This window comes from Rhinopithecus roxellana, chromosome 7 (assembly GCF_007565055.1).
Source record: "Rhinopithecus roxellana isolate Shanxi Qingling chromosome 7, ASM756505v1, whole genome shotgun sequence".
NCBI lineage: Eukaryota > Metazoa > Chordata > Mammalia > Primates > Cercopithecidae > Rhinopithecus > Rhinopithecus roxellana.
In genome coordinates, this window is record NC_044555.1 from 44,765,820 (window position 1) to 44,780,639 (window position 14,820).

Here is a 14,820-nt window from a genome sequence, read left to right on the forward strand (position 1 = left end):
AATTGGTGCCTCAATTTCAGAACTTTTTATTGATCTATTCAAGGATTTGACTTTTTCCTGATTTCTTGCTGGGAGGGTGTATGTGTTCAGGAATTTATCCATTTCTTCTAGATTTTCGAGTTTATTCACATAGAGGTGTTTATAGTATTCTCTGATGGTAGTTTGTATTTCTGTTGGGTCAGTGGTGATAACAGCCATTATCACTTTTTATTGTGTCTATTTGATTCTTCTCTCATTTCTTCTTTATTCATCTAGCTAGCAGTCTATTTTTTTTTTTTTTTTTTTTTTTTTTTTTTTTTTTTTTTTTTTTTTTTGAGATGTACTCTCCCTCTGTTGTCCAGACTGGAGTGCAGTGGCACAATCTCAGCTCACTGTGACCTCCGCCTCCCAGGTTCAAGCAATTCTCCAGCCTCCTGAGTAGCTGCGATTACAGCCACGCATCCCCAGACCTGGCTAACTTTTATATTTTTAGTAGAGATGTGGTTTCACCAGCCAGGCTGGTCACAAACTCCTAACCTCAAGTGATTCACCCTCCCTGGCTAGTCTGTTTCTTTTATTATTTTTTTCAAAAAGCCAGCTCCTGCAGTCATTGATTGTTTTAATGATTTTCTTGTGTCTCTATCTCTTTCAGTTCCACTCCAATCTTAGATATTTCTTGTCTTCTGCTACCTTTTTGGTTTGTTTGTTCTTGCTTCTCTAGTTCTTTTAGTTGTGATGTTAAGGTGTTGATTTGAGATATTTTTAGCTTTCTGATGTGGGTATTTAAGGCTATAAATCTCCCTCTTAACACTGCTTTATCTGTGTCCCAGAGATTCTGGTATGTTGTCTCTTTGTTCTCATTGGTTTCAAATAACTTTTTGATTTCTTCCTTAATTTCATTATTTACCCAGGAGTCATTCAGGAGCAGGTTGTTCAATTTCCATGTAGTTGTGTGGTTTTGAGTGAGTTTCTTAATCTTGAGTTCTAATTTAATTGCACTGTGGTCTGAAAGACTGTTTGTTATTATTTCAATTTTTTGCATTTGCTGAGGAGTGTTTTACTTCCAATTATTTGATTGATTCTAGAGTAAGTGCCCTGTAGCACTGAGAAGAATATATATCCTGTTGCTTTGGAGTGCAGAGTTCTGTAGATAGGTATCAGATCCACTTGATCCAGAGCTCAGTTAAAGTCCTGAATATCCTTGTTAATTTTCTGTTTTGATGATCTGTCTAATATTGACAGTGGGGTGTTACAGTCTCCCACTATTATTGTTTGGGAGTCTAAGTCTCTTTGTAGGTCTCTAAGAACTTGTTTTATGAATCTTCATGCCCCTGTATTGGGTGCATATCCTACATGTAGGATAGTCAACTCTTCTTGTTGAATTTTGGGCATTATGTAATGCCCTTCTTTGTCTTTTTTTATTCTTTTTGGTTTAAAGTCTATTTTGCCAGAAACTAGAATCGCAACCCTTGCTTTTTTTTCTGCTTTCAATTTGCTTGGTAAATTTTCTTCCATCCCTTTATTTTGTGGATTTGTGTGTCTTTGCACATGATATAGGTCTCTTGAATACAGCACACTGGTGGGTCTTGACTCTAACACATTTTGTCTTTTAATTGGGGCATTTAGCCCATTTACATTTAAGGTTAATATTGTCATGTTTGAATTTGATCCTGTCATCATGATGCTAACTGGTTATTTTGCACACCACTTGATGCAAGTTCTTCACTGTGTCATTGGTCTTTGCATTTCAGTGCATTTTTGCAAAGGCTGGTACTGGTTTTTTGTTTCCACATTTAGTGCTTTGTTCAGGAGCTCTTGCAAGGCAGGCCTGGTGGTGACAAATTCCCTCAGTATTTGCTTGTCTAAAAAAAGATTTTATTTCTGCTTTGTTTATGAAGCTTATTTTGGCCAGATATGAAATTCTGGGTTGAAAATTTCTGTTTTAAAAAATTTTGAATATTGAACCCTATTCTCTTCTGGCTGTAGGGTTTCTGCCAAGATGTCTGCTATTAGTCTGATGGGCTTCCCTTTGTAGGTGACCTGGCCTTTCTTGCTGGCTGTCTTCAACATTTTTTCCTTCATTTCAACCTTGGAGGATCTGATGATTGTGTGTCTTGTATTTGATCTTCTCATGGGGTATCTTACTGGGGTTCTCTGTATTTCCTGAATTTGAATGTTGGCCTGTCTTGCTAGGTTGGGGAAGTTCTCCTGGATGATATTCTGAAGTGTGTTTTCCAACTTGGTTCCATTCTCTCTGTCTCTTTCAGGTACTACAAACAGTCATAGTTTTTGTCTTTTTATATAGTCCCATAGTTGTCGGACGTTTTGTTCATTCCTTTTTATTTTTTTATTCTCTGATTTTGTCTGCCTGCGTTATTTCAGTGAGATAGTATTCAGCCTCTGATATTCTTTCTTCTGTTTGATTGATTTGGCTGTTGATACTTGTCTATGCATCACGAAGTTCTCGTGCTTTTCAGCTCTATCAGGTCATTTATGTTCCTCTCTAAACTGGTTATTCTAGTTAGCAGCTCCTGTAACCTTTTATCATGGTTCTTAGCTTCTTTACATTGGGTAAGAACATGCTTCTTTACTTCAGTGAAGTTTGTTATTACCCACCTTCTAAAGCCTACTTCTTTCAATTTGTCCATCTCATCCTCCTTCCAGTTCTGTGCCCTTGCTGGAGATGTGTTGTGATCATTTGGAGGAGAAAACACACTCTGGCCTTTTGAGTTTTCAGAGGTTTTTTATTGATTCTTCATCATCTTCATGAGTTCATCTAGTTTTGATCTTTGAGGCTGCTGACCCTCAGATGAGGCTTTTGTGGGGACTTTTTTGTTGATTCTGTTGTTGTTGCTGTTTATTTGTTTTTCTTTCAATAATCAAGTCCCTGTTCTACAGGGCAGCTGCAGTTTACTGGGGGTTCACTTCAGGCCCTATTCATCTGAGGTGCTCCTGTACCTAGAGATGTCACCTGAGGAGACTGGAGAACACCAATTTGTGCCTGCTACCTCCTCTGGGATCGCTGACCTTGAGGGGCAGTGACGTAATGCCAATAAGAATGCTCCTGTATAAGGTTTCTGGTGGTCCCTGTTGTGCGGGGGGTCTCACCTAGTTGGGGAGCAGGGGAACCAGAACCCATTTAGCAAAGCACTTTGACTGTTTTTTTGTGGAGGGTTTGTGCTGTGCTGAGGGGAAATCCACTTGTCTCAGCTGCCTGGATTCCTCAGAGCTAGCAGGGGGAAAGACTAAACCTGCTGGTCTGTGGAGACTATGGCCAACCCTCTCCCTAGGATCTCAGGCCCAGGGAGGTCAGAGTTTGGTCCCTGGGATGCTGGCTGGAGTTGCTGGAGTTCCTGCATGGAGGCCCAACCAAGTGAGAAGGGATGGGTCAGAGTCTGGCCTAAAGAGGCAGTCTGGTCACCCTCTGCCACAGCCAGTTTTCTGCACTGTGGGGAATACCTCTTGGAACCAAGCCATCCAGTCTCCCCAGCTCCAGCAAGGGAAGAATTCAGCCTGGAGCTACAGTGCTGGCTGCCTCTCTTCCCCCACAAGGAGTTCATCATTTTAGGTAGCAGCCACAGTGATGACTGTCACCCCTCCCTCAGGGAGCTCAGACATCTTAAACAGCAGGCAGCAGCTGCTTCTCCCCCTTGATCTTGGTGATCTTAGGCAGATTTCAGCTGAGTGGCTGTTGAGAATTTGCATGGCCCTGTGGTTGGAGCCCAAGGTCCTGGTGGCATGGGCTCACAAGTAGGATCTTCAGATCTTTGGGTTGCACAGTTCCATAGGTAAAGCATGGTTCCCCAGGCTGAGTAGCATGCTCACTCACCACCTGTTTTGGCTAGGGAGTGGGGGCTCCCCTGACTCATGTGGCTTTCGGGAGGGTCAACACACCACCCTGTTTTCCTTGATCTTTGATGATCATACCAACCATCTAGTCAGTTCTGATGATAGAACCTGCATACTTCAGTTGCCGGTGCAGGATTTACATGCTGTTTTGGTTCTTCTCAGTGGGAGCCTCCAACTGCCGCTGCTTCTAGTTGGCCATCTTGGCCCCACCTTCCTTTCAAATATTTTATTGTTTGGTTCTTTAATCTTAATTTGTAATATAGATTCCAGTTTTCTACTAATTTGTTTGTTTTGTTTTCATATTTTGAATATATTAATCATAATTATTTTATTAGTCTTTCTTTTTTATTAAAATGTAACATTCATACATTAAATATACAAAGTATACTAATTCCAACTGCTTATGGATATATAGTTTGTTTGTACTTTTAGTTATGAATAAAGCTGCAATGAACATTGTTATTTATGTATTTTGTTATATATACACTGATTTCTTTTGAGTATATACATAGGATCATGGTACAGGCATAATCAAAGTTATTTTAAAGTGTCTGGAAATTCCAATATATAAACCACTTGGTGTGCTTCTATTGTCTATTTTTATCTCTTGGTTTTATCTCATTTGGTCCCACATTGTTCAAAGAGGACTAATTTTAGATTGCATGCTGGATAGTGTATATAAAAACTTATTGATAATCTGGATGCTATCTTATTCTAGGTAGAATTTTGCCCTCCTGTAGTTATAAGAAGGACAAAACACCTTGATTCAATCAGGAACTGAGATGGTTTTAGGCTTGTCATCTGGCATTTTGACAGCTGGTCTATTTCTTGTTTGCCCTTTAATGATCTCAACTAAAATCCTGAGGATTTTCCTGGGCTCCTCTTCCTCGGCAAGCCCTAAATTTTAATTGTTATTTATTTTGTTTTGTGACAGTACTATTAATTCTGCTTACTTCTCTGTAGTTCACTTTTATTCTTAATATATTAAGTCTGGTTTTTGTCTCTCTTAATATCTTAAGATATGAAGCCTGGTTTTTGTTAAGACTGCTGAACACTATATATTATGAATTTATTTTTAACTTACATGTCCCACATAAGTATGAGCAAATGCCCCCAAATAACGAAAGCATCAGGTATGGTTTGGCTTACCTCAGTGTTTCCCCTCTCTCTGGGATTTCAGTCTCCCAGGTCCTAGATGCCTGATTGCTCTCTGATGCCTTCCCATGAGTAAGAATTTTGGTTTGGTTTGGACTGGTTGGTTTTTATCCAGTGTTTACAAGTGTTTTCAGTGGGAAAATAAGTATGATACAAATTGCATCATTATAGCCAGAGGTGGAGGTCCTTGGCTTCTACTGATTTTTTTCTTCTGCTATTTTAATTCAACTTTTCTTCTATATATGTTACATTTAACTATCCAGATGATAACAAAGTCCAAGAAGTGACCATGATAGTGGCTAAATCAAAATGTCTACATCTGGACATATAACATTAGTAAACAACCGTTGCACCTTGCTATCTTGCGTTTCATATTTATGTCTCTATGCAAGAGTACAAGTAAGATTACTTGCCTATTATTTGAGCCAAATAGTAACTTGGTCAGTGTTTTTAAAAATTGGTTTGCCAAAAATATTCATCTTTTTTTTCAAGTGTCACTAGCATAACTTTAAAAGTAGGTACTAAAAGAGGCTCTTAGTAGTATGAGTAGGAAGTTAGTTTCTCACATTATATTGCAGTCATTAAGAACTTGAGCTCTGGAGTCAGATTGCTTACGTTAGATTCTAAACTTTTCAGCATCCTGGTTGTGTTATCTTGGCAAATTTACCTAACAGTCCTGGGTCTCCGTTTGCTTATTCCTCACCTATATAGTGGGGATAATAATAATACCTACCTCTGTGAGGATTATGTGAGCTAACATATTTAAATTACTTAGAACTGTACCCAGAACATTTTTAAAAAGTCAATTAATGATAGCTATCATTATTTTATATTCTGCAGTCCCACTAGAATGAAATAACTTACACTCTGCTCATTTCTTCCTTTTTTATTCTTCACATTGTCTTTCCTTCTTTTTTATAATGTTTTTTAATGTTTATGTTTATTATTTTACTGAAATATATTATTTCTGAAACAACTTTTGACTATTTTTATTATTATGTATTCTTTCACAATATTAATAATACATACATATGTTCACGTTGTTGCTAATTTGTGTTCACAACTCTTGCAAAAAAAGAACAACTTCTGACACCTGATTAAAGTAAAACAAAACATAACCAGGTTATAGACACAGATACTCCAAAAAACTCCTCAGATTAATAGCTCTTGTTATCGTTAAAATTTGTGTTTCAACCAAGTTATGAACATTTTTTCTTATCTATGGATCCGGAAAATTCCTTCAAACTCCACCTTCCCCCTACCCTTGTAATATAATTGAATCAAAACAATATATAAATAAGACTGACTCTAACCTAGGAATTCCGAAGAACTCCTCTTCTTATTTTATCAAACTAAGCTATTAATCTTTCACTTAAGGTGTGAGTTGAATCATTCAGATCTTTCAGAAATAAGACAAATAAACTAGCGTAGCGGAAGCCCTAGGTTGCATTTGTTCATGAACCGATAACAGAGGCATCCAAAAGTGGCAATGGCACAAAAACAATTTTGCAGTTCTCTTCATGGCGGTGGGCAAAAAATAAAGAGTATGTCATATTCACAATCAGCCCTTGCTTAACTTCCAAGCTGACACTAGCCATGACTCAACTCAAAAGCTCTTTCAGTAAATTAGAGGTGTGGTATTCCACACTTCATAAACAGTGCATGACAACAATCACTTAGATTGTTTGGGAATAGATTTGTCCTTTATTCTTTCTTTTGGTTTCAAACTTTAGCAAAGATGTTTTAGTTGAGGTTTTCGTTATGAAGTCCATCTCAGAAGGACTTGAGCCTTCCAGTCATTCTTCAGCCTGTTGTTACCTAACTTTGAGCAGCTGCCTGATAAGCCTCTATCAAAACCTGGCAGGTCAGTAAGAGTAAGCAAAACAGTAGGAAAAATGCTATTATTATTATTATTATTATTATTATTATTATTATACTTTAAGTTCTAGGGTACATGTACACAACGTGCAGGTTTGTTACATATGTATACATGTGCCCTGTTGGTGTGCTGCACCCATTAACTCGTCATTTACATTATGCATATCTCCTAATGCTATTCCTCCCCACTCCCCCCTCCCCACAATAGGCCCCGATGTGTGATGTTCCCCTTCCTGTGTCCAAATGATCTCATTGTTCAATTCCCAACTATGAGTGAGAACATGCGGTGTTTGGTTTTCTGTTCTTGTGATAGTTTGCCGAGAATGATGGTTTCCAGCTGCAGCCATGTCCCTAAAAAGGACATGAACTCATCCTTTTTTATGGCTGCATAGCATTCCATGGTATATATGTGCCACATTTTCTTAATCCAGTCTGTCACTGATGGACATTTGGGTTGATTCCAAGTCTTTGCTATTGTGAATAGTGCTGCAATAAACATATGTGTGCATGTGTCTTTACAGCAGCTGGATTTATAAGCCTTTGGGTATATACCCAGTAATGGGATGGCTGGGTCAAATGGTATTTCTAGTTCTAGATCCTTGAGGAATCGCCACACTGTCTTCCACAATGGTTGAACTAGTTTACAGTCCCACCAACAGTGTAAAAGTGTTCCTATTTCTCCACATTCTCTCCAGCACCTGTTTTTTCCTGACTTTTTAATGACTGCCATTTTAACTGCTGTGAGATGGTATCTCATTGTGGTTTTGATTTGCATTTCTCCGATGGTGAGTGATGATGAGTATTTTTTCATGTTTCTGTTGGCTATATAAACGTCTTCTTTTTTTTTTTTTATTTTATTTTTTTATTATACTTTAAGTTCTAGGGTACATGTGCATAACGTGCAGGTTTGTTACATATGTAAACTTATGCCATGTTGGTGTGCTGCACCCATCAACTCGTCAGCACCCATCAATTCATCATTTATATCTTGCATAACTCCCCAATGCAAGCCCTCCCTCCCCCCCCTCCCCCCTCCCCATGATAGGCCCCAGTGCGTGATGTTCCCCTTCCCGAGTCCAAGTGATCTCATTGTTCAGTTCCCACCTATGAGTGAGAACATGCGGTGTTTGGTTTTCTGTTCTTGTGATAGTTTGCTAAGAATGATGGTTTCCAGCTGCATCCATGTCCCTACAAAGGACGCAAACTCTTCCTTTTTTATGGCTGCATAGTATTCCATGGTGTATATGTGCCACATTTTCTTAATCCAGTCTGTCACAGATGGACATTTGGGTTGATTCCAAGTCTTTGCTATTGTGAATAGTGCCGCAATAAACATACGTGTACATGTGTCTTTGTAGTAGAATAATTTATAATCCTTTGGGTATATACCCAGTAGTGGAATGGCTGGGTCATATGGTACATCTAGTTCTAGATCCTTGAGGAATTGCCATACTGTTTTCCATAATGGTTGAACTAGTTTACAATCCCACCAACAGTGGAAAAGTGTTCCTATTTCTCCACATCCTCTCCAACACCTGTTGTTTCCTGACTTCTTAATGATTGCCATTCTAACTGGTGTGAGATGGTATCTCATTGTGGTTTTGATTTGCATTTCTCTGATGGCGAGTGATGATGAGCATTTTTTCATGTGTCTGTTGGCTGTATGAATATCTTCTTTTGAGAAATGTCTGTTCATATCCTTTCCCCACTTTTTGATGGGGTTGTTTGTTTTTTTCTCGTATATTTGTTTGAGTTCTTTGTAGATTCTGGATATTAGCCCTTTGTCAGATGAGTAGGTTGCAAAAATTTTCTCCCATTCTGTAGGTTGCCTGTTCACTCTGATGGTAGTTTCTTTTGCTGTGCAAAAGCTCTTTAGTTTAATTAGATCCCATTTGTCAATTTTTGCTTTTGCTGCCGTTGCTTTTGGTGTTTTAGACATGAAGTCCTTACCCATGCCTATGTCCTGAATGGTACTACCTAGATTTTCTTCTAGGGTTTTTATGGTATTAGGTCTAACATTTAAGTCTCTAATCCATCTTGAATTAATCTTCGTATAAGGGGTAAGGAAAGGATCCAGTTTCAGCTTTCTACTTATGGCTAGCCAATTTTCCCAGCACCATTTATTAAATAGGGAATCCTTTCCCCATTTCTTGTTTCTCTCAGGTTTGTCAAAGATCAGATGGCTGTAGATGTGTGGTATTATTTCTGAGGACTCTGTTCTGTTCCATTGATCTATATCTCTGTTTTGGTACCAGTACCATGCTGTTTTGGTGACTGTAGCCTTGTAGTAAAGGCTTTTGACAAAATTCAACAGCCCTTCATGCTAAAAACGCTCAATAAATTCGGTATTGATGGAACGTACCTCAAAATAATAAGAGCTATTTATGACAAACCCACAGCTAATATCATACTGAATGGGCAAAAACTGGAAAAATTCCCTTTGAAAACTGGCACAAGACAGGGATGCCCTCTCTCACCACTCCTATTCAACATAGTGTTGGAAGTTCTGGCTAGGGCAATCAGGCAAGAGAAAGAAATCAAGGGTATCCAGTTAGGAAAAGAAGAAGTCAAATTGTCCCTGTTTGCAGATGACATGATTGTATATTTAGAAAACCCCATCGTCTCAGCCCAAATTCTCCTTAAGCTGATAAGCAACTTCAGCAAAGTCTCAGGATACAAAATTAATGTGCAAAAATCACAAGCATTCTTATCCACCAGTAACAGACAAGCAGAGAGCCAAATCAGGAATGAACTTCCATTCACAATTGCTTCAAAGAGAATAAAATACCTAGGAATCCAGCTTACAAGGGATGTAAAGGACCTCTTCAAGGAGAACTACAAACCACTGCTCAGTGAAATCAAAGAGGACACAAACAAATGGAAGAACATACCATGCTCATGGATAGGAAGAATCAATATCGTGAAAATGGCCATACTCCCCAAGGTTATTTATAGATTCAATGCCATCCCCATCAAGCTACCAATGAGTTTCTTCACAGAATTGGAAAAAACTGCTTTAAAGTTCATATGGAACCAAAAAAGAGCCCGCATTGCCAAGACAATCCTAAGTCAAAAGGACAAAGCTGGAGGCGTCACGCTACCTGACTTCAAACTATACTACAAGGCTATAAACGTCTTCTTTTGAGAAGTGTCTGTTCATATCCTTTGCCCACTTTTTGATGGGGTTGTTTGTTTTTTTCTTGTAAATTTGATTGAGTTCTTTGTAGGTTCTGGATATTAGCCCTTTGTCAGATGAGTAGATTGCAAAAATTTTCTCCCATTCTGTAGGTTCACTCTGATGGTAGATTCTTTTGCTGTGCAGAAGCTCTTTAGTTTAATTAGATCCCATTTGTCAATTTTGGCTTTTGTTGCCATTGCTTTTGGTGTTTTAGACATGAAGTCCTTGCCCATATTTATGTCCTGAATGGTATTACCTAGGTTTTCTTCTAGGGTTTTTATGGTTTTAGGTCTAACATGTAAGTCTCTAATCCATCTTGAATTAATTTTTGTATAAGGAGTAAGGAAAAGATCCAGTTTCAGCTTTCTACTTATGGCTAGCCAATTTTCCCAGCACCATCTATTAAATAGGGAATCCTTTCCCCATTTCTTGTTTTTGTCAGGTTTGTCAAAGATCAGATGGCTGTAGATGTGTGGTATTATTTCTGAGGGCTCTGTTCTGTTCCATTGGTCTATATCTCTGTTTTGGTACCAGTACCATGCTGTTTTGGTTACTGTAGCCTTGTAGTATAGTTTGAAGTCAGGTAGCATGATGCCTCCAGCTTTGTTCTTTTGGATTAGGATTATCTTGGCAATGTGGGCTGTTTTTTGATTCCACATGAACTTTAAAGCAGTTTTTTCCAATTCTGTGAAGAAAGTCATTGGTAGCTTAATGGGATGGCATTGAATCTATAAATTACCTTGGGCAGTATGGCCATTTTCATGATATTGATTCTTCCTGTCCATGAGCATGGTATGTTCTTCCATTGTTTGTGTCCTCTTTTATTTCACTGAGCAGTGGTGTGTAGTTCTCCTTAAAGAGGTCCTTCGCATCCCTTGTAAGTTGGATTCCTAGATATTTTATTCTCTTTGAAGCTATTGTGAATGGGAGTTCATTCATGATTTGGCTCTCTGTTTGTTATTACTGTATAAGAATGCTTGTGATTTTTGCACATTGATTTTGTATTCTGAGACTTTGCTGAAGTTGCTTATCAGCTTAAGGAGATTTTGGGCTGAGATGCTGGGGTTTTCTAAATATACAATCATGTCATCTGCAAACAGGGACAATCTGACTTCTTCTTTTCCTAATTGAATACCCTTGATTTCTTTCTCTTGCCTGATTGCCCTAGCCAGAACTTCCAACACTATGTTGAATAGGAGTGGTGAGAGAGGGCATCCCTGTCTTGTGCCAGTTTTCAAAGGGAATGCTTCCAGTTTTTGCCCATTCAGTATGATATTGGCTGTGAGATACCTTTTAATCTTAACCACTCTGAAACAAAGGTTCAGTTGGAGAAAAATTGTGAATCAACTGTGGTTTGCAAGTACAGTCGTCCCCCTTCATCCGTGGTTACACTTTTCATGGTTTCAGTTGCCCAAGACCAACCGCAGTCTGAAAATATTAAATGGAATATTTCAGAAATAAGCAATTCATAAGTTTTTAAGTTACAATTTTATTTTTTATTTAATGTTTTTAATTGACACATAATAATTTTTCATGTTTATGAGGTACAATGTGATGTTTCAATATGTGTATACATTGTGCAATTATTAAATTCAAGTAATTAGTGTATCCATCACCTCAAACATTTATCATTTCTTTGTGGTGGAACATAAAAATCCCTCTCATCTAGCTATTTGGAGGTATACAATATCATATTATTGACCATGGCCATCCCACTATGCAATAAGACACCAGAAATTCTATTTCCTTTCTAATTGTAACTTTGTACCAAGAGGACTTTCTCTCCTCATCTCCCTTCTCTCCAGTTTCTAGTAGCTACTATTCTATTTACTACTTCTGTGAAATCAACTTTTAAACATATTCCTATGATTGAAAATATGTGATATTTGTATTTCTGTGTCTGGCTTATTTTATTTAATGTAATGTCTTCCAAGCTCATCTATGTTGCCACAGATGACAGAATTTTATTCTTCTTTATGGCTAAATAGTATTCCATTGTTTATATATACCACATTTTCTTATTCATTCATTCATTGTTGAGCACTTAGCTTGATTCCATATTGTGGCTATTGTGAATAGTGCTGCAGTAAATATGGCAGGGCAGATATCTCTTCAACATACTGATTGCATTTCCTTCGGATATATACCCAGTAGTGAGATTATTGGATCATACGATAGTTCTGTTTTTAGTTTTTTGAGGAGCTTCCATTGTGTTCCTCAAATGGCTGTACTAATTTACATTTCCACAAAAGTGTGTAATAGTTTCCATTTCTTCATATTCTTGCCAACACTTGTTATCTGTTGTCTTTTTTATATTAACAGTTCTGATTGGAATGAGGTGATATGTCATTGTGGTGTTAATTTGTAATTCTCTGATGATTAGTGATGTTGAGAATTTTTTATATACTTTACTGTGGTTTAAGCTTGTCCCCACCAAAACTCATATTAAAATTTGATCCCCAGTGTGGCAGTGTTTGGAGGCAGTGCCTAATAAGAATTGTTTGGGTCGGGGGGCGGAGCAAGATGGCCGAATAGGAACAACTCCAGTCTCCAACTCCCAGCGCGAGCGACACAGAAGACCGGTGATTTCTGCATTTTCAACTGAGGTACTGGGGTCATCTCACTAGGGAGTGCCGGACAATCGGTGCTGGTCAGCTGCTGCAGCCTGACCAGCGAGAGCTGAAGCAGGGCGAGGCATCGCCTCACCTGGAAGCGCAAGGGGGAAGGGGATCCGTTTTCCTAGCCAGGGGAACTGAGACACACAACACCTGGAAAATCGGGTAACTCCCACCCCAATACTGCGCTGTAAGCATACAGGCATTCCAGGAGAATATATCCCACACCTGGCCGGGAGGGTCCCACGCCCACGAAGCCTCCCTCACTGCTAACACAGCAGTCTGCCGCGATCTATCCGCAAGGCAGCAGCGAGGCTGGGGGAGGGGCGCCCGCCATTGCTGAGGCTTAAGTAGGTAAACAAAGCCGCTGGGAAGCTCGAACTGGGTGGAGCTCACAGCAGCTCAAGGAAGCCTGCCTGTCTCTGTAGTCTCCACCTCTGGGGACAGCGCACAGCTGAAGACCAACAGGGGAAGTAGCGGGAGCCGGTGCAGACGCGAACGACTCTGTCTGACAGCTTTGGGGAGAGCCGCGGATCTCCCAACGCGGAGGTTGAGATCTGAGAACGGACAGACTGCCTGCTCAGGTGTGTCCCTGACCCCTGAGTAGCCTAGCTGGGAGAAATCCCCCACTAGGGGCAGTCTGACACCCCACACCTCACAGGGTGGAGTACACCCCTGAGAGGACACTTCCAAAGGAAGAATCAGACAGGTACACTCGCTGTTCAGCAATATTCTATCTTCGGCAACCTCTGCTACTGATACCCAGGCAAACAGGGTCTGGAGTGGACCTCAAGCAATCTCCAGCAGACCAACAGAGAGTCCTTCTGACTGTCAGAAGGAAAACTATCAAACAGGAAGGACACCTATACCAAAACCCCATCAGTTCGTCACCACCATCAAAGACCAGAGACAGATAAAACCACAAAGATGGGGAAGAAGCAGGGCAGAAAAGCTGGAAATTCAAAAAATAAGAGCGCATCTCCCCCTGCAAAGGAGCGCAGCCCATCACCAGCAACGGATCAAAGCTGGTCAGAGAATGACTTGGACGAGAGGAGAGAAGAAGGCTTCAGTCCATCAAACTTATCAGAGCTAAAGGAGGAATTACGTACCCAGCGCAAAGAAACTAAAAATCTTGAAAAAAGAGTGGAAGAATTGACAGCTAGACTCATTAATGCAGAGAAGATCATAAACGAAATGACAGAGATGAAAACCATGACACGAGAAATACGTGACAAATGCACAAGCTTCAGTAACCGACTCGATCAACTGGAAGAAAGAGTATCAGCGATTGAAGATCAAATGAATGAAATGAAGCGAGAAGAGAAACCAAAAGAAAAAAGAAGAAAAAGAAATGAGCAAAGCCTGCAAGAAGTATGGGATTACGTAAAAAGACCAAATCTACGTCTGATTGGGGTGCCTGAAAGTGAGGGGGAAAATGGAACCAAGTTGGAAAACACTCTTCAGGATATCATCCAGGAGAACTTCCCCAACCTAGTAGGGCAGGCCAACATTCAAATTCAGGAAATACAGAGAACGCCACAAAGATACTCCTCCAGAAGAGCAACTCCAAGACACATCATTGCCAGATTCACCAAAGTTGAAATGAAGGAAAAAATCTTAAGGGCAGCCAGAGAGAAAGGTCGGGTCACCCACAAAGGGAAGCCCATCAGACTAACAGCAGATCTCTCGGCAGAAACTCTACAAGCCAGAAGAGAGTGGGGGCCAATATTCAACGTTCTTAAAGAAAAGAATTTTCAACCCAGAATTTCATATCCAGCCAAACTAAGTTTCATAAGTGAAGGAGAAATAAAATCCTTTACAGATAAGCAAATGCTTAGAGATTTTGTCACCACCAGGCCTGCCTTACAAGAGACCCTGAAGGAAGCCCTAAACATGGAAAGGAACAACCGGTACCAGCCATCGCAAAAACTTGGCAAAATGTAAAGACCATCGAGGCTAGGAAGAAACTGCATCAACTAACGAGCAAAATAACCAGTTAATATCATAATGGCAGGATCAAGTTCACACATAACAATATTAACCTTAAATGTTAATGGACTAAATGCTCCAATTAAAAGACACAGACTGGCAAACTGGATAAAGAGTCAAGACCCATCAGTCTGCTGTATTCAGGAGACCCATCTCACATGCAGAGACATACATAGG